Source organism: Pseudophryne corroboree, chromosome 8 (assembly GCF_028390025.1).
Source record: "Pseudophryne corroboree isolate aPseCor3 chromosome 8, aPseCor3.hap2, whole genome shotgun sequence".
NCBI lineage: Eukaryota > Metazoa > Chordata > Amphibia > Anura > Myobatrachidae > Pseudophryne > Pseudophryne corroboree.
The window spans coordinates 143,210,555-143,235,989 of NC_086451.1; the positions used below are offsets into that span (position 1 = coordinate 143,210,555).

Genomic DNA, 25,435 nt, shown 5'->3' on the forward strand with positions numbered 1-25,435 from the left:
CAGTGTATAGTATACTCCTGCCTAGCAGCAGGGTTCTCCCTTTTCCATCTTCTTCAACCAACTTTCCCAACTACCTCACAGTATCACCATGCGTTGATTTTTTTTGTTGTCGATTGTGCTCCCTCTCAAAATCTCCTGGGGCTCAGATACTTCCTATCTCCTCATCAGACCATCAATCCATTGAATTAGAGCATTCTATTCCATGTTAACCCTCTTTGATCTGCACTTGGTGCCTAAATAAATCTCACCCCTTAGAAAAATATAATATCACTGAAATCACTAAATCCCTGTCAGATTACATTTCCACCAAAACCACACCCTATATAACCCCCTCCATTCTATAGCAGGCACACAAATCTACCCTTCAAGGCTTCATTAGTATTTTGTCAGCTCAAAAGAAAGCTGAGATCAAACACATCTCTGAACTAGAAGCCACACACACACCACCTTAACTCAACTTCACCATTGTCACCACAAGAGGTGTACATATCTTAAAATCCTTGCAGTTAAGGGTCAACTCTCACAGATTTTTACTATTTACCAAAAAAGCAGCTTAATCTCTTTTATGGGTACGTCAAAGATTCTATAAAAAGTCTAACATAGCTGACCTTACTCGCAGACTGTGATCTAAACATGCACAAAATCATATATTTTCTTTAAAATGTTCCAATAGCTGTATCACCCATGACCCTCAAGTAATGGCCAATCAATTCAAGGATTATTATATATCTGTATATAATCTGTTATCTAAACCCACTACCAACCCACATCACTTAGATACTATCCATCAATATCTGGCTTCCTGCCATTTATCTAAACTGTCTTCATTGCACATTGCCTCTCTTAATGCATTGTTTACAGAGGAAGAAATATCCATAGCCATTACACAACTGTGCTGTTCATTTGCTCTTGGTCCTGCTGGGTTAACGGCCCTCTATTATAACAATTTTTAGAAGCCATTACTCCCTATGCTCTGTTTACTCTTCAACTTGTTATTCGAAGGTGCCTCACTTGATCAGGCCACCACCAAGGCTAATATAATTGTCTTGACTTGGTGGGGTAAGGGTATGGGGAGGACCGGAACACTGGTGTCTTAAACAAATCTGTACTTGGACAATTGGACAAAGAGGGTAGGTATCACCATTATTACAACGTATGTAAGAACCTGGTATGAAGTGTGATGTATATACAGATGTAGCCATGCTCATCTTTGCTGTGACGCAGCATGCTGCAAAATGGCTTGCTGCATGGCGTGCCAGGCTGCGACTATTCACAGCCAGTGATTGTTCCATTAATCGGTCCATTAATTTATAATATGATCACTCCATTAATACATTGTTACCACTGCTTACACACCTTTGCTGATAAAAAAGCAGTTGATTATTATAGTTTGTTCTAGATTTAATTGTTACATGTTTGTCCCCATTTACATAGTTACATAGTTGATGAGGTTGAAAAAGGACATCAGTCCATCAAGCTCAACCCATATTGGATCTCCTGTGGTGTACAGCTTCTATTTTTAAATGACACAGATGTTGTAACTACCAATCTGTTTCAAACCAGAATTCCCAATGACCCAAAATTGCAGTCCTATTTTTCTCTTGGTCAGGGCCGGATTAAAGGAGGGGCAAAAGGGGCGGTTGTCCCGGGGCCCCCACACATTTGGGGTCCCCATACCCAGGAGCGTAGTAGTCTCCCCCCTCCCAGCGGCTCAGCTGTTCATTAACAGCGCCGCTGAGGAGGTGTTCCTTGCACGCGAGACTATGAAAGGCTGTGCAAGGAACACCACATCAGCGGCGCTGTTAATGAACAGCTGAGCCGCCAGGAGAGGGGAGACTACTACACTCCTTGGTGTGGGGGCACTGACTCATGCATCCGCTGCTTCGCCGCTCACTGGACAGGTAGCGCGCGCATGTCTCTGTGTACATCTGTGTGTGTGTAGCATGGGTGTATGTGTGTGTGTGTGTGTGTGTGTGTGTGTGTAAGGGGGGGCTCAGGGGTCTTTGTCATCTACTGTAGTGGGAGCCCCCACAACTTCATTGCCCGGGGCCCCCACCAGGCTTAATCCAGCCCTGCTCTGGGTCCACTACTATACATTATAATTAATGGTTATAACCTGGGATACCTTTTTCCGAAAAAAATTTGTCTAACCCTTTCTTAAACATATCAATTGAGTCTGCCATCACAACCTTCTCTGGCAGGAGAAACTCGTAAAGAAGGGAGAGAGACGCCCGGTGTTGCTGTGTTCGCACATACCTGGTCTGCCGGAGGGAGCTGCTATCCAGTGGGACAGTGGAGACTTGACACTATCACAGCTCGAGTGGAGCGGGTGAGATAAATGTGGAAGCTTTCTGGGAATGACCCACGTTACAATTTGGAGCACTCACCTGGGGACCTTTGTTTCTATTTGAGAGCAACATTTAGTAAAGACAGACCTTGTTTTCAGGATCTCACTGCAGGTGAGAAAGTCATGCATTATTGTGACTAGTGCAAGCAAGTCACTATCCTTCCTTTCATCTACAACTCCCTGACTGTGTATTGGACAATTATTGGAATTCTCAGTATGAACGGTGGGCGTGTTGTTAATACACAAATGTAATCATCCATGTGGATGGAAGATTGCTACACTTTACTATTTTAGTGTCTACTGAAGACTGACATATTAGAATATGGAGACAGCAACAATTGTTGCAAGAATAGAAACATTAAGTAAATCAGATGAATCTTTTTAATATAGTATCAATGTGATTGTTTGCTATTGTTTGCAGGAAAGATTTTATTCATATGTCAGTGTATTGTGTAAACACGGGCCACGTGTAATGTATAATAAATATATTTTTTATTTAAAGTGTTAAAGTATAATTGTTGTCAATTCCAATCTGAACAGCAGCGCTCTGAATAATTTTAGTTAGTTATTCCATATCTTGACTGCCCTTACTGTAAAGAAACCCTTTTTCGGTGGATATGAAACTTCCTCTCCTCTAACCTTAGCGGGTGACTGCGTGTCCTGTATATAGACCTCGGGGTAAACAGTTCACCTGATAATTTTCTGTATTGACCCTTAATGTATTTGTATATAGTAGTGATGAGCGGGTTCGGTTCCCACGGAAACCGAACACCCCAAACTTCACCCATTTTACACGGGGCCGAGGCACACTCGGATTCTCCCGTATGGCTCGGTTAACCTGAGCGCGCCCGAACGTCATCATCCCGTCGTCGGATTCTCGCGAGATTCGGATTCTATATAAGCAGCCGCGCGTCGCCGCCATTTTCACTCGTGCATTGGAAATGTTAGTGAGAGGACGTGGCTGGCGTCCTCTCCGTTTATTAATGTTGATGCAAATATTTGTGCTTATTGCTTAATTGTGGGAACTGGCGAGCAGCTGTATTATATAGGAGGAGTACAGTGCAGAGTTTTGCTGATCAGTGAAGACCAGTTTTATCCGTTGTCTGCCTGAAAAACGCTCCATATCTGTGCTCAGTGTGCTGCATATATCTGTGCTCACACTGCTTTATTGTGGGGACTGGGGACCAGCAGTATTATATAGGAGGAGTACAGTGCAAAGTTTTGCTGACCAGTGACCACCAGTATTATACGTTGTTTGCCTGAAAAACGCTCCATATCTGTGCTCAGTGTGCTGCATATATCTGTGCTCACACTGCTTTATTGTGGGGACTGGGGACCAGCAGTATTATATAGGAGTAGTACAGTGCAGAGTTTTGCTGACCAGTGACCACCAGTATTATACGTTGTCTGCCTGAAAAACGCTCCATATCTGTGCTCAGTGTGCTGCATATATCTGTGCTCACACTGCTTTATTGTGGGGACTGGGGACCAGCAGTATTATATAGGAGGAGTACAGTGCAGAGTTTTGCTGACCAGTGACCACCAGTATACGTTGTCTGCCTGAAAAACGCTCCATATCTGTGCTCAGTGTGCTGCATATATCTGTGCTCACACTGCTTTATTGTGGGGACTGGAGACCAGCAGTATTATATAGGAGGAGTACAGTGCAGAGTTTTGCTGACAGTGACCACCAGTATATATAGCAGTACGGTACGGAAGGCCACTGCTCTACCTACCTCTGTGTCGTCAAGTATACTATCCATCTAGATTCTATACCTGTGGTGCATTTTAGTTTTGCAGTTTGCTGACAGTGACCACCAGTATATATAGCAGTACGGTACGGAAGGCCACTGCTCTACCTACCTCTGTGTCATCAAGTATACTATCCATCTAGATTCTATACCTGTGGTGCATTTTAGTTTTGCAGTTTGCTGACAGTGACCACCAGTATATATAGCAGTACGGTACGGAAGGCCACTGCTCTACCTACCTCTGTGTCGTCAAGTATACTATCCATCTAGATTCTATACCTGTGGTGCATTTTAGTTTTGCAGTTTGCTGACAGTGACCACCAGTATATATAGCAGTACGGTACGGAAGGCCACTGCTCTACCTACCTCTGTGTCGTCAAGTATACTATCCATCTAGATTCTATACCTGTGGTGCATTTTAGTTTTGCAGTTTGCTGACAGTGACCACCAGTATATATAGCAGTACGGTACGGAAGGCCACTGCTCTACCTACCTCTGTGTCGTCAAGTATACTATCCATCTAGATTCTATACCTGTGGTGCATTTTAGTTTTGCAGTTTGCTGACAGTGACCACCAGTATATATAGCAGTACGGTACGGAAGGCCACTGCTCTACCTACCTCTGTGTCGTCAAGTATACTATCCATCTAGATTCTATACCTGTGGTGCATTGTAGTTTTGCAGTTTGATGACAGTGACCACCAGTATATATAGCAGTACGGTACGGAAGGCCACTGCTCTACCTACCTCTGTGTCGTCAAGTATACTATCCATCTAGATTCTATACCTGTGGTGCATTTTAGTTTTGCAGTTTGCTGACAGTGACCACCAGTATATATAGCAGTACGGTACGGAAGGCCACTGCTCTACCTACCTCTGTGTCGTCAAGTATACTATCCATCTAGATTCTATACCTGTGGTGCATTTTAGTTTTGCAGTTTGCTGACAGTGACCACCAGTATATATAGCAGTACGGTACGGAAGGCCACTGCTCTACCTACCTCTGTGTCGTCAAGTATACTATCCATCTAGATTCTATACCTGTGGTGCATTTTAGTTTTGCAGTTTGCTGACAGTGACCACCAGTATATATAGCAGTACGGTACGGAAGGCCACTGCTCTACCTACCTCTGTGTCGTCAAGTATACTATCCATCTAGATTCTATACCTGTATTGCATTTTAGTTTTGCAGTTTGCCGACAGTGACCACCAGTATATATAGCAGTACAGTACGGAAGGCCACTGCTCTACCTACCTCTGTGTCGTCAAGTATACTATCCATCTAGATTCTATACCTGTGGTGCATTTTAGTTTTGCAGTTTGCTGACAGTGACCAACAGTATATATAGCAGTACGGTACGGAAGGCCACTGCTCTACCTACCTCTGTGTCGTCAAGTATACTATCCATCCATACCTGTGGTGCATTTTAGTTGTTGTGCGCAGTATATATAGTCGGAGGACAGTGCATTGCCACTCCTAGATGGGCCAGGTGTTTGTGTCGGCCACTTGGGTCGCTTAGCTTAGCCATCCAGCGACCTTGGTGCACCTCTTTTTTTCTTTGCATCATGTGCTGTTTGGGGACAATTTTTTTGAAGTGCCATCCTGTCTGACACTGCAGTGCCACTCCTAGATGGGCCAGGTGTTTGTGTCGGCCACTTGTGTCGCTTAGCTCAGTCACACAGCGACCTTGGTGCGCCTCTTTTTTTCTTTGCAACGTGCTGTTTGGGGACAATTTTTTTGAAGTGCCATCCTGCCTGACACTGCAGTGCCACTCCTAGATGGGCCAGGTGTTTGTGTCAGCCACTTGTGTCGCTTAGCTTAGCCATCCAGCGACCTCGGTGCAAATTTTAGGACTAAAAATAATATTGTGAGGTGTGAGGTGTTCAGAATAGACTGAAAATGAGTGTAAATTATGGTTATTGAGGTTAATAATACTATGGGATCAAAATGACCCCCAAATTCTATGATTTAAGCTGTTTTTGAGGGTTTTTTGTAAAAAAAACACCTGAATCCAAAACACGCCCGAATCCGACAAAAAAATTTCAGTGAGGTTTTGCCAAAACGCGTCCGAATCCAAAACACGGCCGCGGAACCGAATCCAAAACCAAAACACAAAACTCGAAAAATTTCCGGTGCACATCACTAGTATATAGTAATACTATCTCCTCTTAGATGCCTATTTTCTAGGGTAAACATGATAAATATTATACTAACTATTTATAACTAATATAAATAAACATTACATTTTAAAAACAGTATACATTAAAATAAGGTAGGTGAGTGCCCCTCCAAGAGAGTACTTTCTTCCTTTTCGTACTCATTGTTGTAATATAATAGTCATCCCAAAACCTGACCGCGATCCATTGTAAATGTAAAACTACAGACCAATTTCACTATTAAATGTTGATTCAAAACTTTTTGCTTAAATACTAGATAATTGCTCCTATCTTACCTCTTAATACACCCAGATCAGGTTGGCTTCATTCAGAACAGACAAGCCACTAATAACACTAGACAGCTCATTAATCTTATACATATTGTGCAAGATAAATCCTTTTCAGTCCTGTGGGTGGTTCTTGATGCAGAAAAAGCCTTTGAGAGGGGCACATGGCCATTTATACAACAAACCCTTATTCATATGCATTTTACAGGGGCATAAAATAAGAGTCTAACTTGGCTCTACCACAACCCTTCTGCTTCTATTCTAGTTAACGGCCTTTCCTCTGAAACAGTATGCACCAGGGCTGCCCTCTTTCCCCTCTTTTATTTGTTTTAGTGATGAAGCCCTTATCTGCAAGAATTAGGCTTATGGGGCATATCTTGGGTATTCCTGTTGGGCACATGGATCACAAATTGCATTGTATGCAGATAATGTGATCTTGACCTTATCTGGCCCTCACCACTCTCTCCCTAATCTCTTTGAAAAAATAGCACTTATAGTCAACTCTCAAATTATAAAATAAATACTGACAAAGCTGAAATCCTAGATTTTCATATTCCTTCCTCAGACTCAGAGCCGACCATAGGCATAGGCAAACTAGGCAATTGCCTAGGGCATTTGATATGCCTAGGGGCATCAACAGCTTCTGCTGATTAAAATGATATGCGGCATGCCTATATTCTGTGCGTAGCATTTGATATGCAGATTCAGCCACAGTCTCACACAGTATATTGGCATGCTGCATATCAGTTTAATCAGCAGAAGCTGCTTGTGCATCCTAGCCACATAGCAATGCAAATAAGATGCATTTTCATAAAAAAAAGGTGCCCAACATTAGCATTGATGCAAGATTTGTGAGGACACATCTGTATCCAAGCAGAGGCAGAGGTCACAGTGTTAGTGGCAGTGTGAGTGCTGTGTGCATGTGAGTGGGTTGGTTGTGCAGTAGTGTTCAGAATATGTGTAAGGAGCATTATGTGTGTCATGTAAAAATGCATTAATAATGTGCAACATATGTGTAAAGGGGCACTATGTGTGTCATTAAGTGTATAAAGGCATTAATAATGTGCGGCATATGTGTAACAGGGTACTACTGTATGTGTGTCATTATGTGTATAGGGGCACTAATAATGTGCAGCAAATGTGTAGGAGGCACTATGTGTGTCATTATGTGTATAAGGGCATTAATAATGTGCGGCATATGTGTAACAGGGTACTACTGTATGTGTGTCATTATGTGTATAGGGGCACTAATAATGTGCAGCAAATGTGTAGGGGGCGCTGTGTGTGTCATTATGTGTATAAGGGCATTAATAATGTGCTGCATATGTGTAACAGGGTACTACCGTATGTGTGTCATTATGTGTATAGGGGCACTAATAATGTGCAGCAAATGTGTAGGGGGCACTATGTGTGTCACTATGTGTATAAGGGCATTAATTATGTGCGCCATATGTGTAAGGTACATTATGTGTAAAAGGGCATTAATAAAGATTGTCATAATGTATAAGGTGCATTATGTTTATAAGGACATTAATGTGTCTCATATGTGTAAGGGGCATTACTGTGTGGAATTGTGTATAAATGCATTACTAATGTGTGGCATTATGTGTATAAGGTGCTCTACTATGTGGCGTTGCATATAGAAAGGACACTACTGTGTCGTCTAATGTGAATAAAGAGCAATAGGGTGTGGTGTAATGTGAATAAGGAGTAATAGGGTGTGGTGTAATGTGAATAAAGAGCAATATGGTGTGGTGTAATGTGAATAAGGAGCAATTCAGTGTGATGTAATGTAATTAAGGGGCTTTACTGTGAGGAATAACGTTTATAAGGTAAAGTGATACTACTGTGGAATGTAATATGAATTATGGACACTATCGCAAGATAAAATGTGATTAAAGTTGCAGTACTGTGTGGCGTAATTGGAATTGGGGTTACTATTGTGTGGCCATGCCCCTTGCCAGCAAGAAGATACCCCTTTTTCGGCTGTGTGTCAAATGTGCGAACTGTTCCTATTTAAAATATAGGGGGTACAAGGACTGCTATGGGTGAGTGGTGATGGTGCTGGGAAAGAGGTGCAAGGTCAGAGGCAGAACCAGCGGTGGTGCTAGGGGGCACCAGCCAAAATCTTGCCTAGGGCATCATATTGGTTAGGGCCGGCTCTGCTCAGACTTCCCTTTCCTGCAGCACACATACCCATTTAAGTGTCAAACCGATAAACGTAAGTATTTAAAAGTTCATCTCACTAAATCATATTCCAATATTTATGCTGCCAATTTCCCGAGAATACTCAACTATATTAAATCAGAACTGTCAACTTGGGATAAATTATTTTTAACATGGATAGGTCATATGGCTGCAGTGAAGATGACTATATTACCTCACCTATTGTATATATGGCAGACTCAACCGATTCACATCCGCACCAAAGTTCTGAAAAATCTTCAAATAGAGATCTCACATTCCAGAAACATTGCATCTCAGGAGGCGTAGGCGTACCACCTTTCTGGATTGCACTGACCTCTAATCCCGTTACACTATCCTCCATAAACTTTGCTATCAATACCTTCAAATTAGACATTTTTATCACTCCTTTAAAAAATCATCCCAGTACTGATAAGACATCCATAGAGTCAATATGCCAGTACCACTAATCAACAAGATGACTGATCACTACGATATACCAGGTGTTGCTTTCCCATAACATAGTAACATACATAGTAACATAGTTTCTGAGGTTGAAAAAAAACAACTTGTCCATCGATTTCAACCTGTTTATGGTCTCCTACGCTGTATTATTTTTCGGACTAAAATTATCTATTGTGAATGTCGGCCATTAGTGCGTGATGTACCCACCATAACCCTGTATATCCTTATCTATTAGGAATTTATCTAGCCCATTCTTAAAAGTATTGACCGAGTTTGCCATTACTACTTTCTCAGGCAGGGAATTCCAAACAAGTATTGTCCGTACTGCACAGAAACCTCTTCGCCTATGTTTGTGAAATCTCCTCTCCTCTAACCTAAGCGGGTGTCCACGTGTACTCTGTGTTGATCTTATCAAAAACAGATCCTCCGCAAGCTCTGTATATTGTCCCCTTATATATTTCTAAGTGTTAATCATGTTCCCTCTTAATCTTGAAAAGGAGGTAGACCTGCAAGAGAGCAGGGCAAAAGTAGACTAAAAGTCTGACCCGGGGCACACTTTTTATATCTATAGATTAAAATTTAACTTTTATTATCACTTAATAAAACTGTAAATTGCACAAAATCACTAGTTAATAGTATAAAACAAAATCAATGCATGCATAAGTATCAGGTCATAAGACCATTCATAGAAAAATAATTAAGAATGACTACTAATTAATGTGGCAGACCTTTATCTGCCATGAGCGACAATATTGATCAGTAATAATGCTCTGAGTTTTCATGTGGTAAGGGTACTCATAGCACGTATCAGTGATATCATATGTAAGTATGCTGTTTTACCACAAAACTTAACCAGCACCGAAATTTAAATTATACTCTCTCCCACGGTTTATAACCAATTACCACAATAGTAAGGAGAGTGGACTTCCCTGTACGCGACTTTAAACCCCCAGATATGATTTCAAAAACCAACCATACACAATTCCTATGTACACCATATCATGAGTAAAGGTGAGTTGAAAGCTATATACTTCCAACCCCAATTGTGAATAGATAACGCCGTAGGCCTCCGCTTTGGAGAGCGCAGCTCTACAAAAAATGATGCACAATTTGTCGTTTGTGTAGAGTTTGTATGTACATCAGAACATCATTTAGATTTCATATTCATCTGCATAATATACTGTGAATAAATAGAGAGTGCTATGTATTGGTATTACACAAATTCATTCAGAATTCACATCAAACTATATACCACAATATAAATAATGGATAACATTATATGTCATTCATAATTAATTTCATCACAGTGTGGAGTTAGAAGGTGCTACATATCGTTGATTTCAGTTCACAATTCATATCGATCAATACCCCACCATATGAAAAAAGGGGGATGGCATTGCATGTTATTCATGCTTATTTTCATCACTGTGTGGAGTTTGTATGTGCTTCAAACCACAACTAAAAATGAAAAAACAGGTGCTTTCTTCATGGAGAATAACCCTCAATGGGAAATAGTACACAGTTTTGAATACCTTATATCAATGTTTTAGATTCAGCATTGGAATGACTCTCGAGATGTTTTCTTGAATAAGATAGAAAAGAATACCGGAGTATTGGAAGGTGCAGACCTTCTGCTGTCTCAAACATCTGCTTAAAGCATCGAATGTCAGGATGAGAGGGGCCTGCCTCCTTCGCCCCGGTATTGAATGGGAGAAATAGAGGTACCCACTTCTGCTTTTCCAATTTTGCTGCTCAGAGCCCTCTGTTGCTAAAGCATTGCAGAGTAGCCGGGCTGCTGGAATGAGAGAGTGCGTACATGGAAAGGAAATCACACAGTTATCCAATTAAGATGAAGAGAAGAATTAGTACCGAGGTACTTGAAGGGTTGGACCTTCTGCTTTCCCAATATCTGCTACCAGCATCGAATTTCGGGATGAGAGGGGCCCGTTCCCTTCACCTCGGTATGAAAGAAGACAAGTAGATGCATCACGTCTGCTTTTCCAATATTGCTGCTCAGAGCCCTCTGTTGCTACGTGGCATTGCAGAGTAGCCCGGCTGCTGGAATGAGAGAGTGAGTACCTATATATATAGGAGATGGTCAGGGAACTGTATATGATGGTAATAATTCCACAAGTCTCTCTATGTTTAGATATAGGGAATTCACTAATAAACCGTGTTCATACCGCTAAATTGTGGAATTTGACACAGAAAATATATTGTGAATAGATTTATCTGAAGATATATGGTACCTGTAGTGCACCAATCTAAAATTAGCTGTTTGCTACAATGCTCGTATACAGTATTTATATCTATCACATATTACCTATACTCAGATATAGGACACAAAATGGAGTCTAACATGAGGTCTGTTCTGTATCCACATAAATATGATGTGTGGTAATCTGAAGATATATAGTACTTGTAGTGCACCAATCTAAAATTGGCTGTTTGCTGCAATGCTCCCATGCAGTATTTATATCTATCACATATTACCTATACTCAGATATAGAACATAAAATGGAGTCTAACATGAGGTCTGTTTCTGTAACCACATCAATATAATATGTGGTATAAATGTGGTACACCAGACTATAATTACTGCTGACTATATAGCTATCATACAGTGTCTGGCACTACTTATCTGTAGGTAGAGGAGCTGGTGTGGTACAGATAACAGATGTCTGATGGTCCGCGTGCACTGGGAAGCCGCCGGCGTCCAGGGTCCGCGACCGGAAGTCTGACCCGGCTTACCGGAACTGGAAGTAGACGTACATTTTGCTCATAGAGCTTGGTCACTCGACCAAGTGACCAAGTTCTATGAGCGAAGCGTACGTCTACTTCTGGTTCCGGTAAGCCGGGTCAGACTTCCGGTCGCGGACCCTGGACGACGGCAGCTTCCCAGTGCGCGCGGACCATCAGACATCTGTTATCTGTACCACACCAGCTCCTCTACCTACAGATAAGTAGTGCCAGACACTGTATGATAGCTATATAGTCAGCAGTAATTATAGTCTGATGTACCACATTTATACCACATATTATATTGATGTGGTTACAGAAACAGACCTCATGTTAGACTCCATTTTATGTTCTATATCCGAGTATAGGTAATATGTGATAGATATAAATACTGCACGGGAGGATTGCAGCTAACAGCCAATTTTAGATTGGTGCACTAAAAGTACTATATATCTTCAGATTACCACACATCATATTTATGTGGATACAGAACAGACCTCATGTTAGACTCCATTTTGTGTCCTATATCTGAGCATAGGTAATATGTGATAGATATAAATACTGGATGGGAGCATTGCAGCAAACAGCTAATTTTAGATTGGTGCACTACAGGTACCATATATCTTCAGATAAATCTATTCACAATATATTTTCTGTGTCAAATTCCACAATTTAGCGGTATGAACACGGTTTATTAGTGAATTCCCTATATCTAAACATAGAGAGACTTGTGGAATTATTACCATCATATACAGTTCCCTGACCATCTCCTATATATATAGGTACTCACTCTCTCATTCCAGCAGCCGGGCTACTCTGCAATGCCACGTAGCAACAGAGGGCTCTGAGCAGCAATATTGGAAAAGCAGAAGTGATGCATCTACTTGTCTTCTTTCATACCGAGGTGAAGGGAACGGGCCCCTCTCATCCCGAAATTCGATGCTGGTAGCAGATATTGGGAAAGCAGAAGGTCCAACCCTTCAAGTACCTCGGTACTAATTCTTCTCTTCATCTTAATTGGATAACTGTGTGATTTCCTTTCCATGTACGCACTCTCTCATTCCAGCAGCCCGGCTACTCTGCAATGCTTTAGCAACAGAGGGCTCTGAGCAGCAAAATTGGAAAAGCAGAAGTGGGTACCTCTATTTCTCCCATTCAATACCGGGGCGAAGGAGGCAGGCCCCTCTCATCCTGACATTCGATGCTTTAAGCAGATGTTTGAGACAGCAGAAGGTCTGCACCTTCCAATACTCCGGTATTCTTTTCTATCTTATTCAAGAAAACATCTCGAGAATCATTCCAATGCTGAATCTAAAACATTGATATAGGGTATTCAAAACTGTGTACTATTTCCCATTGAGGGTTATTCTCCATGAAGAAAGCACCTGTTTTTTCATTTTTAGTTGTGGTTTGAAGCACATACAAACTCCACACAGTGATGAAAATAAGTATGAACAACATGCAATGCCATCCCCCTTTTTTCATATGGTGGGTTATTGATCGATATGAATTGTGAACTGAAATCAACGATATGTTGCACCTTCTAACTCCACACTGTGATTAAATTAATTATGAATGACATATAATGGTATCCATTATTTATATTGTGGTATATAGTTTGATGTGAATTCTGAATGAATTTGTGTAATACCAATACATAGCACTCTCTATTTATTCACAGTATATTATACAGATGAATATGAATTCTGAATGATGTTCTGATGTACATACAAACTCTACACAAATGACAAATTGTGCATCATTTTTTGTAGAGCTACACTCTCCAAAGCGGAGGCCTACGGCGCTATCTATTCACAATTGGGGTTGGAAGTATATAGCTTTCAACTCACCTTTACTCATGATATGGTGTACATAGGAATTGTGTATGGTTGGTTTTTGAAATCATAACTGGGGGTTTAAAGTCGCGTACAGGGAAGTCCACTCTCCTTACTATTGTGGTAATTGGTTATAAACCGTGGGAGAGAGTATAATTTAAATTTCGGTGCTGGTTAAGTTTTGTGGTAAAACAGCATACTTACATATGATATCACTGATACGTGCTATGAGTACCCTTACCACATGAAAACTCAGAGCATTATTACTGATCAATATTGTCGCTCATGGCAGATAAAGGTCTGCCACATTAATTAGTAGTCATTCTTAATTATTTTTCTATGAATGGTCTTATGACCTGATACTTATGCATGCATTGATTTTGTTTTATACTATTACCTAGTGATTTTGTGCAATTTACAGTTTTATTAAGTGATAATAAAAGTTAAATTTTAATCTATAGATATAAAAAGTGTGTCCCGGGTCAGACTTTTAGTCTGCTTTTGTCCTGCTCTCTTGCAGGTCTACCTCCTTTTCAGTTTGTTGAACTAATTTCACGGGAGCACCACCAACCCAGTGCCATAGGTATTACACAAATTGAGCCTTTATGTTGGTCTAGACAATATTGAGTAACTCCTAGCGAGTTGAAATTTTCTGTGGCTACTTTCCACAGGTCTAGTGCGGTTTCAAATTCTTTTGTTTATCCCTCTTAATCTTCTCTTTGCCAATGTAAACATGACCAGCCTAGCAAGCCTTTCCTCATATTCCAGCGTGTCCATCCCCTTAATCAGTTTGGTCGTCCGCCTCTGAACCTTTTCTAGTTCCAGAATATCATTTTTGTAGTATGGTGCCCAAAATTGTGCACAGTATTCAAGATGTGGCCAAAACTCCTCACTAGTGATTTGTATAATGGAAGTATAACACTCTCATCCCTTGCATCAATTCCCCGCTTAATGTATGCTAATACCATGTTCGCCTTTTTTGCTGCATTACTACTTTGGGTACTGCTGCTAAGTTTGTTATCTATGTGAACACCTTAGTCTTTTTCCAGTAAATAATCCACTAATTCTACCCAATTTAGTGTGTAGGTGGTATTTTTTTCTTTGCTACCAAAGTGCATTACCTTACACTTGTCTGTATTGAACCTCATTCTCCATTTGGCTGCCCATGCTTCCAGTTTAAATAAATCGTTCTGAAAACACTCAGCATCCCCCACCGAATTTATAACCTTACACACTTTAGTATTGTCTACAAAAATTGACACCATGCTCTCTAGACCTACTGCTAGATCATTTATGAAAATGTTAAACAGTATGGACCTAGTACAGACCCTTGTGGCACACCACTAAGTACTTCAGTCCAATTTGAAGAAGTTTTATTAACCACAACTCACTGCTCCCTATTATCTAACCAATTTCTAACCCAAGCGCATATTGTGCTCCCTAGCCCCAGTTCTTGTAACTTATAGATAAGTTTCATGTAGGGTACTGTGTCGAAAGCTTTAGCAAAGTCTAAAAAGATTACATCCACCTTCTTACCCTGATCTAGGTTCACGCTGTTTCATAAAAGCCAAGTAAGTTTGATTGACATGATCTATCCTTCACGAATCCATGTTGTTTTCTATTAATAACCTTATTGGCTTCAAGGAACATCTATATACTATCCCTTAAAATACCTTCCAGTACTTTCCCCACTATAGATGTAAGACTAACTGGTCTATAGTTACCCGTTTCAGATTTACTTCCCTTTTTGAATATCAGCACTACTTCCGCTATACACCAATCTTTTGGAACCATGACTGATGTAAGTGAGTCAATGGAAATCAAATATATGGGTCTAGCTAATTCGGAGTGTAGCTCCATGAGAACTCTTTGGTGAATTCCGTCAGGACCAGGTGATTTTTTTTTAATAGGTCACAGACTACTTCCTCACTTCAAAAAGCAGTTAGTAATGGGAGATTATCATTTCTGAGGTTATCTGTTAATCCCGCCATCTGGTCCTCTATTGTGAATACTGATGCACAAAACAAATTCAATTTTTCCGCTATGTCCTTATCGTCTTTGATTAAGACTCCCACATTGTCCTTTAAAGGGCCTATACTCTCCTTCTTTAACCAACCTTAGAAGGAAGCACACGAGCTGACATGGAAACGTGAGGTGATTGAGACTCAAACTCCCAAGGAGTGGTCTATAATTATCCTGGAAATCACCAAAAATTAAATCCCGGTATGCATTAAAGAAAACTCTTACAATCTGTATTATGACTGGTACCTGGTACCCACCGGCCTGCACTCAATGTATCCCGCATCTTCCGAGTTGTGTTGGAAACTGTGTGGTCACCAGGTGTGGTATGGAAGGTAGATAGTAACTAGGTCGACAGTGTCTAGGTCGACCACTATTGGTCGACAGTAACTAGGTCGACATGGTCTCTAGGTCGACAGTTCAAAAGGTTGACATGAGTTTTTTTTTTAAAATTGGTGTTGTTTTCTTCGTAGGGTGACCGGGAACCCCATTCAGTGCACCGTGTCCCCTTGCATGGTTCGCTTCGCTTGCCGTGCTTCGGGCAAGGTGCCTCGCTCTGCTACTGCTTCACTCGGCACAGGTTACCGTTCCAATCATAGTCCATGTGGACCGTTAAGTATGTAAAGGTTCAAAAAAAGAAAAAAATTATGAAAAATTCATATCAACCTTTTGACCTGTTGACCTAGAACATGTCGACCTAGAGACCCTGTCGTCCCAGAAACCCTGTCAACCTAGTTACTGTTGACCAATAGTGGTCGACCTAGATATTGTCGACCTAGTTACTGTCAACCTGTTATGAGCCACGGCTGTGGCTCATTTCCATTTTTGCATTTTGGTTATGTATTTTATGTTATACTTCTGTTCATGTTCCCCGTGGGTGTCATGGGGTGCTCGGAGCTCACCCTTAAGGAGGGGATACTGTTATGAACCACAGGTAGTTGTTCATTCCTATTTTATGTTTATAAAGTTGTCTTGCATGCCAGGATTTCCTGTTGCTCTATTTTAGAATACTCTTGTCTGCTGCCGCTGGTGAGTCTGTGTAATTGCAGCTTGTTCCCATGTGTTCAGCCTCACCTGGCTGCTAATTGCATCTTGTCAGTTTGTAGTCATGCAACAGGGCAGCTGCATGAGATTATTAATTAGGCCTCTCTGTTATATGCTGGCTGACTGCAATTCACAGATGCTGGTGATATTTCTGGGTATCCAGTCTGTTGAGTTCTGAGCTTGGTTCCTGCTAGTTCCTGAGCTTCCTGTGTGGATTCCTGTGTCAGTCCCTGTGTCGATTCCTATGTCTGATCCCGTGTCCTGCCGTGAGGCGTTCCTGTCCTGAGGTCCAGTGCCTTTGCCTGTGCCTGGTCAAGTTTCTGGCTTCTTGGTGTCCACCGGTCTTTCGTTTGGGATTCTGCCTGTCCTCCAGTTCTTAGAGTCTGTGTCAGCAGCATTGGGAGTTCCTGTCCGTTTGTCAGTATTCGTACCGGTTCCGTGAGTAGCGGCTCTGCCGCGTCTGTCGGCCTAGGCCGCTGTATTCCATTATTATTTCTAGTGATGAGCGGATTCGGTTTTACTCGGTTTTACTCGGTTCTCAAAACCGAATCTTATTGGCTCACTGATGTCACGTGTTTTGGATAGCCAATAAGATTCGGTTTTGAGAACCGAGTAAAACCGAGTAAAACCGAATCCGCTCATCATTAATTATTTCTGTCACTGATGTTTTGCAGAGGGTTCTGCTTATGCTGTCACCGCCGGTACACAAAAGTATTGTGTGGGCGTGTGGTCAGCATTTCCTTTGTTGTTCTTTTCCTTTGGCGGCAAACCGCACATACATTTAGTTTTAGGCTAGTTAGTAGCCCCTGGCTTTTTTTTGTTTCAGTAAGAGGGCCCCTTGTTATCACCCTGTCTCGGTACACTCTTTGTCTCTCATTAAGACCTGAGGGGGCATCGAAGTTGGGCAGACGTAATCCGCCCCTCAAATGCGGCTGCCATGGGCTCAAGCAACCATAGTCTCGCAAGAGTGTACTGACAGCACGGGCGAGACAACGGAGATAGGGCGCCAGGGGCTATTCCCTTTCCATTCCCCTTTCCCAGCATTACGTTCCAGTGCTCCGGTCCTTGCAATAAGATCTCCTCAGACCAGAGTGCTGGAATCATAACACAACCTAGAGACCGAATACCGTGGTCACTAGGGGAACTCTGCTGCATAAATGATAGACATGCCCTCATATTCAGCAATACTGGCTGAAAGTCTATAAATTAATTAAAGCTAAAGTTGGTATACAGTACAAATTCTTAAATCGTCTCTATATATTCTACTCTCACATCCATCCCTAATGTCCTAAACCTGCAATACAAGCTAGTCAAACACATTTTAAACACAGCCAAATGTCAAATTGCAACACGTTGAAAGATGACGACACCACCTTCAATGACCGCCACCATCAATGCTATCTGGTCTACCTACAGGATGGAACATGTTACTTCAATCATACATAATACCCTAGATCACTGTGTCAAAGTTTGGACCCCATGGACAATTCACTATGAGGCTGAACCTCCTCTGACAACTATCTAGCTTCATCTTATAATTGAAGTCCGCTATTTGGTTTACTCCTATCCCACACCCCCCTCACCTTCTCCTTATCTTCCTTTTCCCTATTTTCATTACCCTCAACATTTGCCTTTAAATACTTTTTCATATCAATATTTTATCTTTCATTATACGTACATATTTTTAATATATCACTGTTTTAATTAATTTGATCAAGGCATTCACATTTATATGTTCAATAATCTCTGACTTCCACTGTAAAAACATTTGTTTGTCAGTTATTCTCTATTGTACCTTCACAGCCCTTGCAGAAATACTATGGGGCATACAGTGCATCCAGAAACTATTCACAGCGCTTCACTTTTTGCATATTTTGTTATGTTACAGCCTTATTCCAAAATGGAACAAATTCATTTTTCCCCTCAAAATTCTGCACACAATACCCCATAATGACAACTTTAAAAAAAAATTTTTTTAGATTTTTGCAAATGTATTAAAAATAAAAAAACTAAGAAATCACATGTGCATAAGTATTCACAGCCTTTACTCAATACTTTGTTGATGCACCTTTGACAGCAATTACAGCATCAAGTCTTTTTGAATTTGATGAAACGAACTTGACACACCTATCTTTGGCCTGTTTCGCCCATTCCTCTTTGCAGCACCTCTCAAGCTCCATCAGGTTGGATGGGAAGCCCACCATGAAATGATGGCTGAGCTTCTACCATCTAAACATTCAATGTGATGGTAACTAACAATTGCATCAAAGTATTTGATGGAAAAAAACTACTCAAATGATTTGCGCATGTGCAATACCTTTGTAGTGCGGATGGCAGGGGACAGGACTGGGGCAGGGATAGGGGACAGGACTGGGGGGACGGGACAGGGGCGGGGCCCGGAGCAGGCAAAGACATGACCTGTTCTGTCCCTACACACATATTGATCATTAGAGGCAGACAGAAACAGCCTTTAATGATCAAGATGTCCGATGCAGAGAGCTGAAGCCATGGACGGTACAGCTGTCAGCATATTTTACAAAAAAGGTAACCATCGAAACACCACTGCATCACTACCATTCAGTGGCGGCAAACATCAGAATGCTATCATTGAATGGTTAAAACACTACCATCAAAAGAAAATCATTAATGGTAAGCCAACATTCACCATCAATGTCCATCCCAAATTTCTTATGGCAGTCCTGACACCACTTTTAGATTGTGTGAGATATTAGAGGCAGGGCCGTAACTAGGCATGTGCGGAGTGGGCACCGCATATAGCTCTGCTGGATAGGGGCACTGTTGGCAGCACTTGTCAATTATCTGTTTTAATTACTTACACTTGCAGCTTCTCCCCTTTCTGAAGCCCAGCATCTTCTGACTTCTGACTTCCCCTGTCTCCTACGCTGACCCCTTCTGTCGCTAATACCTAAACAACATTCATGAACACAACTTGAGATTTAATTGGTATCCAGTCACACTGCCCTTTATTACATTTCAAGATGCTGACATACCTGGGATTCTAACACATTGCCTGTGGCATTACAGTCAGACAATCTATTAATTGAGCTATCTGCCCTTGCATAGAAAAGTAGATAATTCTAAGTTAGAGAATTCTAACTATTTGAAGCTTACCTTGTACTTTGTGAAAAAAAATTATCAGCATTGCAGCTGAGCAAATCTATGTAGTGTGGGGTTGCAAGAGATTGGATGTGTGGCTGCACACTACATAGATCTGCTCAATAGCAATGCTGATTGCATTCATACAGTGTTTATAGTTTTTATGCAGTATCAAATAGCTTGATGAGTAGGATTTTTGACTAGAATTCAACAGGTTATAGGTTTGAATCCTGGGTACGGCAGCATATTGAATTGAGTTATTTAATAATGAGTATTGTAACTGAATAACAAGGAGCTCTCAAGTTGAGTGCATCAATGTGGTATAAAGAAGATTTGTGTTCAAATCCATTTTCTTGCAGTGGTCTATAAATGTGTGTGTATTATATATATATAGTCCAGAGTGCGCTAAATATATATTTGTTGATTGTGGAATTCCCAATTCAGATTCTTCATTCAGAAGCCTTCTCAGAATCTTTGGCTTTTTGGTGACTCCCCAACTGTGGCCTGAAAGTATACCCTCTCACCAAGAAATGTATCACCCAACAAAGATTGGATTGATTAAATAAAATGATTTCATTGATTATTTTGAAGATGTTCAGACATAACAAGAATCCTCTAAAAACATGGATATGCCGACATATAAAATATATAACAATAATTTGTATAAACACACCACACGCTAGTTGGTAAACAGGATATCACCCTCACCTTAAAGGTGTGAGCTCTAGGGTGGTTAAAAAGGTGGATTGGTTGTGACTGAATTATGATAAAGCCTACGCGTTTCGTCCGGTTGAACTCCTTCAGGGGTAGGTGACTTCAGAAGATTACCACATTCTTAGACTTTACATATCAAGTGGATCCAAATAGGTTGAGGGTTTTGCTAAATAAATCTTTAACAAATGTACAGTTGTTAATTGGATTCTTAAATACTTTAAAAGGATAAAGGGTAAACGTTCACCCTATAGAGGGCCAAAATTACACCCAAAAACAAAACCAAGTGTCAATAGTCCTCCGACTTTAGAGGTGACTACACCCAGATAATGGGCTATAGGTATCTTGAACTGTATGGCTCACAATTTTAATAAACAACTGGATAAAACATGGCAAGTCAGTTGATTCAATAAATTAGAATCCAATCGCACACACTAGAAGTTATCCTTTGTAACAGCCAAACATATACTTGTAGTTCACCGCCAAGGAGACATATATATATACTGTATATATTGTGTCACTTTTTATGTACGTTTAAGATACATCCTGATGACGGTGCGGTTTGCACCGAAACGTTGATGTAATATTTAGTCAATATTTTTGAATACATAATTCTTTTGAAAAATCCTCTGAGTGCCGTCCTATATCTATCTATCTATCTATCTATCTATCTATCTATCTATCTATCTATCTATCTATCTATCTATCTATCTATCTATCAATCTAATGTGGGAAGGGCCATCACAGCATGGGCTTTCCCTGGGATCAATCTTGTCATGCCCCTTCCCCAAGGGGCATGCGCCTTATGTCCCTATTAGAAAAATAGGGGGCCATAATCCTCTCTCTGGCAAAGGGCACCAAAAAGTCTAGTTACGGCTCTGATTAGAAGTAAGCTCCAAAAAGCTAATAAGTGTTTTGCAGCGTGTTACATTTCTCTAGTTACCAGAGGAGATATATCTGATATCTTTTGCATTACAAGTATTGTTGAATCACAGTGATTCTAAATATTGCTCTAGTACAGATTTTAAGGCATAAGGGGCTTTGATGAATAGGCCCCTAAATCTACAGGGAATAATGTATTCTTGTTCATGTATACTATCTGTGTAGTAGTAGTAGTAGTAGTAGTAGTAGTAGTAGTAGTAGTAATAGTAGTAAAAATAATAATAATAATAATAATAATAATAATAATAATAATCGTAATAATAATAATAAAAAATGTGACAGTTTACGTGAATATCTAGAATAATGCTGTAATAATTCACACTGCTACTGCACCTGCTGTAATAATTCACACTGCCCCTGCAATATGTCTTGCTGTATATAACTCCTAAATAACCCTGGTCATAGCTCTGCAGCAGCCAAGTGCATTTTTGTCCGTAACATCTCCTTGCAGTAATTCAGCTGAATGCTTTATTGCTCATATAACATCTGCATTCTGGAAAGCAGGTTCTCAGTGCCTCATTGCTGCTTAACAACTGGTAGCAGTAATCCAGCTGCTAAATTCCTGAGGGCTCCTGTCAGAACCTCTTCCAATATGAATTCTCCACAGCGTCTAATTGCACTGTGTGCTATGTGGACATTAAGGGGTTAAATGATACCTCCTCAAATATGCCCCCAGCATACAAAATAGTCTGCAAAGACAGAATGCAGATACACTGCAATATGGAACAAATATCAATTACATCTGAACAGAAAAAAAAGCATTTTCCTGCATGCATACATACATACATACATACATATATAATACATTAGCACAAAACTCTAAATTTTAAATATATATATATATATATATACATACACACATATATACAGTATGTATATCTGTATACAAACCAAGATAAGTGATATTTTATGTACGCATATTATTACCTGTTTGATGACTGAAGCCAGGTAGGGGGTCCAGTTAGTACTCTGTCTTATGGATAGAATAATAGTCAGTGCAGATGAGAGGGAGGTGAGAGAGATGAATAGACACAAAAAAGGGGAGGAGAGTATTAGAAAGAGATGGAGGAAGGATTCATTCATTCAGGGCATACAGGGAAAGAGTCAGACAGAGGGAGGGGGAATTAATTTTTGCTGGTGTGAAGGGAGATGGGAAAACAGGGAGGTGGGAAAAAGGCTTTAGGAAAAACAAGAAAAGCAGAGGGAGAAAAATAGGCAAACAACGAATATGAGATTGGGTTGAAAGAACAATCAGTGTGAGGGATGAATTGGTGCAGTTGTTATGGGTGTGATCTCTACAAGGATTGTCAATACTCATAGAACGGTAGCTGATAAATCAGTCGTCCTGTTAACAAGTATGTGATGTGTATGTAAATGCTTGAATGCTTCTGGTTTATTGAGTGTGTGTGTTGTGTACTGTATATGTCACAGCTAGTGATCAAAATATCCTGTTATGCTTTACACTGTCTGAACGCTTAGCTGTTCAATCACCAAGAAAAGCTCTCACCATTTAAATAATGACAAACAGAACCTAACATTTGAAGAATATTTCTGTTATCAGATATTCTGTGTTAGTAAGAGCAGTGTGTGACTATACAATATTGTATTAGATGCATACTGTAGGTTTTATTTTGATATTGAATTAATAGCTACCCACTGGTGTTAGGAAAATGATATTACAGTAACTTCACATGGCAAGCTTAATCACATTTGATCTGTGATCGCAAGTAGCGCTTGCACTTGTGGCCTGGAAGGAGGGCATCAATAAAAGTTAAACCATTGACTTCAATGTGTCACTTTTTGTGAACACAAGAAAATTAAATACTGTACGCAACATCCAAAAAATGCTGCTGCTTAAACAAATAATCGCCCTATCTCAGGTGCAGCTGCAAATTCAAGTGGGTATGGGTAATTGGTTTACATTCACATTAGAGATGGACATCGAGCATTGATGATTTTGCAACCTTCGAAGGTCTATGACTGATGGCAGCAAGTGCCCCTTCCCCCAACATCGATGGTCCGGCACTAATGCTTCACCATTGATGGTGATAACCCATGTTATGAAAAGGGCGCTGGTCCGAAGGCTTGATACAAAACATAGCTGGCATGTTTGCCTGTTTTCTGGGCATGTCCTAATCAGCCACTGCAAGTTCATACTGAGCAAAAAAACAAAACAGCACCTTAGGAGAGATGCTCATTCTGAGACAGCATTGGGTTGCTCAAAGGTCCAATGCTGCAACCAAGGTGTGCCCAATGTTCTTGATGTTTCTGCTTTTGTACAGTATGAACAGTAACTGGCAGATGTGAGACCCCGACAGTGGGCATTTCTGTGCACAAGATGGCCATTGAATCCGCATATTTAAGATGGCCGTTGAATCAGCATATTTTCAGCTGCAAATAAAATCACAGTCGTGCATGCGACTGTGTGCACCTTTGAATCAGGCCCTAGGTGGCAAACCAAGTAATGGCATTAAACCACTGAAAAATCTAATCTCACACCTACATGATTTTAATCCATTTCTTATCTGTAGTTCACATTTGAAAAACAGAATTTATATTTTTCTTTTGAATTACATTGTTTCGGTGCTGCTATAAAAAGCTCTACACATTACATCGTCATTCTTTTAACATAACATCTTCCAGTTTTGTTAATTTTTATTTTCAAGGGGCATATTTATAATTAATTGTGCCCTTAAAATATGGGGAAACTACTGTATTGGAGAAATCTCCAGCTTTCTGTCTGCCGGCTTCTAGCCATCCCATAGTTTTCTATGGGTATAGTATTAAACAAGATCGCTTTGCAGATCTTGCCTGCTGGTGTAATGCCATCCTCAAATGTTGTTAGCACATTGGGCCTGATTCAGAGAAGTATGCAAAGCTGATGTTCCAATGTTGCAATGGAGCGATCATCGCCAGACTGCGTATGTGTTGCATTCACATTGTGCAAGGTGCCGCTGCAAACCCATGCATAATGAGGACTCCTTTGCAAAATAAAGTGACCATTTGGGGGTGTTAACATGCTGTTAACGGGGAGCGGTTGTTAAAACGCCGGCATGTCATGGCGGTTTTTGGAGTGTGTTTCTAATGTCAGCTGTGTGCCTTAATCAGTGGCGGAACTACCACCAGTGCAAGCGTTGCCTTGCAGTGGGGCCCGCCGCTGTGAAGGGGTCCAAAGCCAGTGGCATGTAATGAGTCAAACTGACTCATCACATGCCGCCTGCCGCTATGTGCTTCGGGACGCCGAAGAGGAGAGGAGGAGAGCACAGGGATGTAGCTACGGGGAAAAGGAGGAGGAGGGAGGGGGACTCGGTAGCCACAGCAGTGCAATGTAATTGATGGAGGCGCAGCTGCAGCTGTCCCTCTCCTTCCACATAGGCTGGCCGTAATGTGTAAAAAGGGGACTTAGTCTACCGTAATGTGTAAAAAAGGGGACGCAGTCTGTCGTAAAAGTGTAAAAACGGGGACTGTCTGCCGTAATGTGTAAAAAGGGGACGCTGCCTGCCGTAATGTGTAAAAAGGGGATGCTGTCTGCCGTAATGTGTAAAAAGGGGACGCTGTCTGCAGTAATGTGTAAAAAGGGGGACTGTTTGTCGTAATGTGTAAAAAAGGGGGAATGTCTACCATAATGTGTAAAAGAGGGGACTCTGCCGTAATGTGTAAAAGGGGGACGCTGTCTGCCGTAATGGGTAAAAGGTGGACTCTGTCTGCCGTAATGTGTAAAAAGGGATGCTGTTTGCCGTAATATGTAAAAAGGGCTCTACCTGGTGTAGTGGCGCTACTGTGCGATGTAATATGAATAATGGAGACTACTGTACACCGTAATATGAATTGGTATTA

The 25,435-nt window shown here is 40.9% G+C and overlaps 1 protein-coding gene across 3 annotated transcripts in view; it reads right to left on the reverse strand.

The window, feature by feature from the left end:
• The window catches only part of FRMPD3 (FERM and PDZ domain containing 3), a 1,010,703-nt gene extending 988,102 nt beyond the window's left edge, over positions 1-22,601 (reverse strand). For all 3 annotated transcript variants that reach the window (XM_063936980.1, XM_063936981.1, XM_063936979.1), the window contains exon 1: positions 22,526-22,601. The gene's annotated coding sequence lies outside the window, so the exon portion shown is untranslated. The remainder of the gene's footprint in view (positions 1-22,525) is intronic.
• Positions 22,602-25,435: the final 2,834 nt, after the last annotated feature.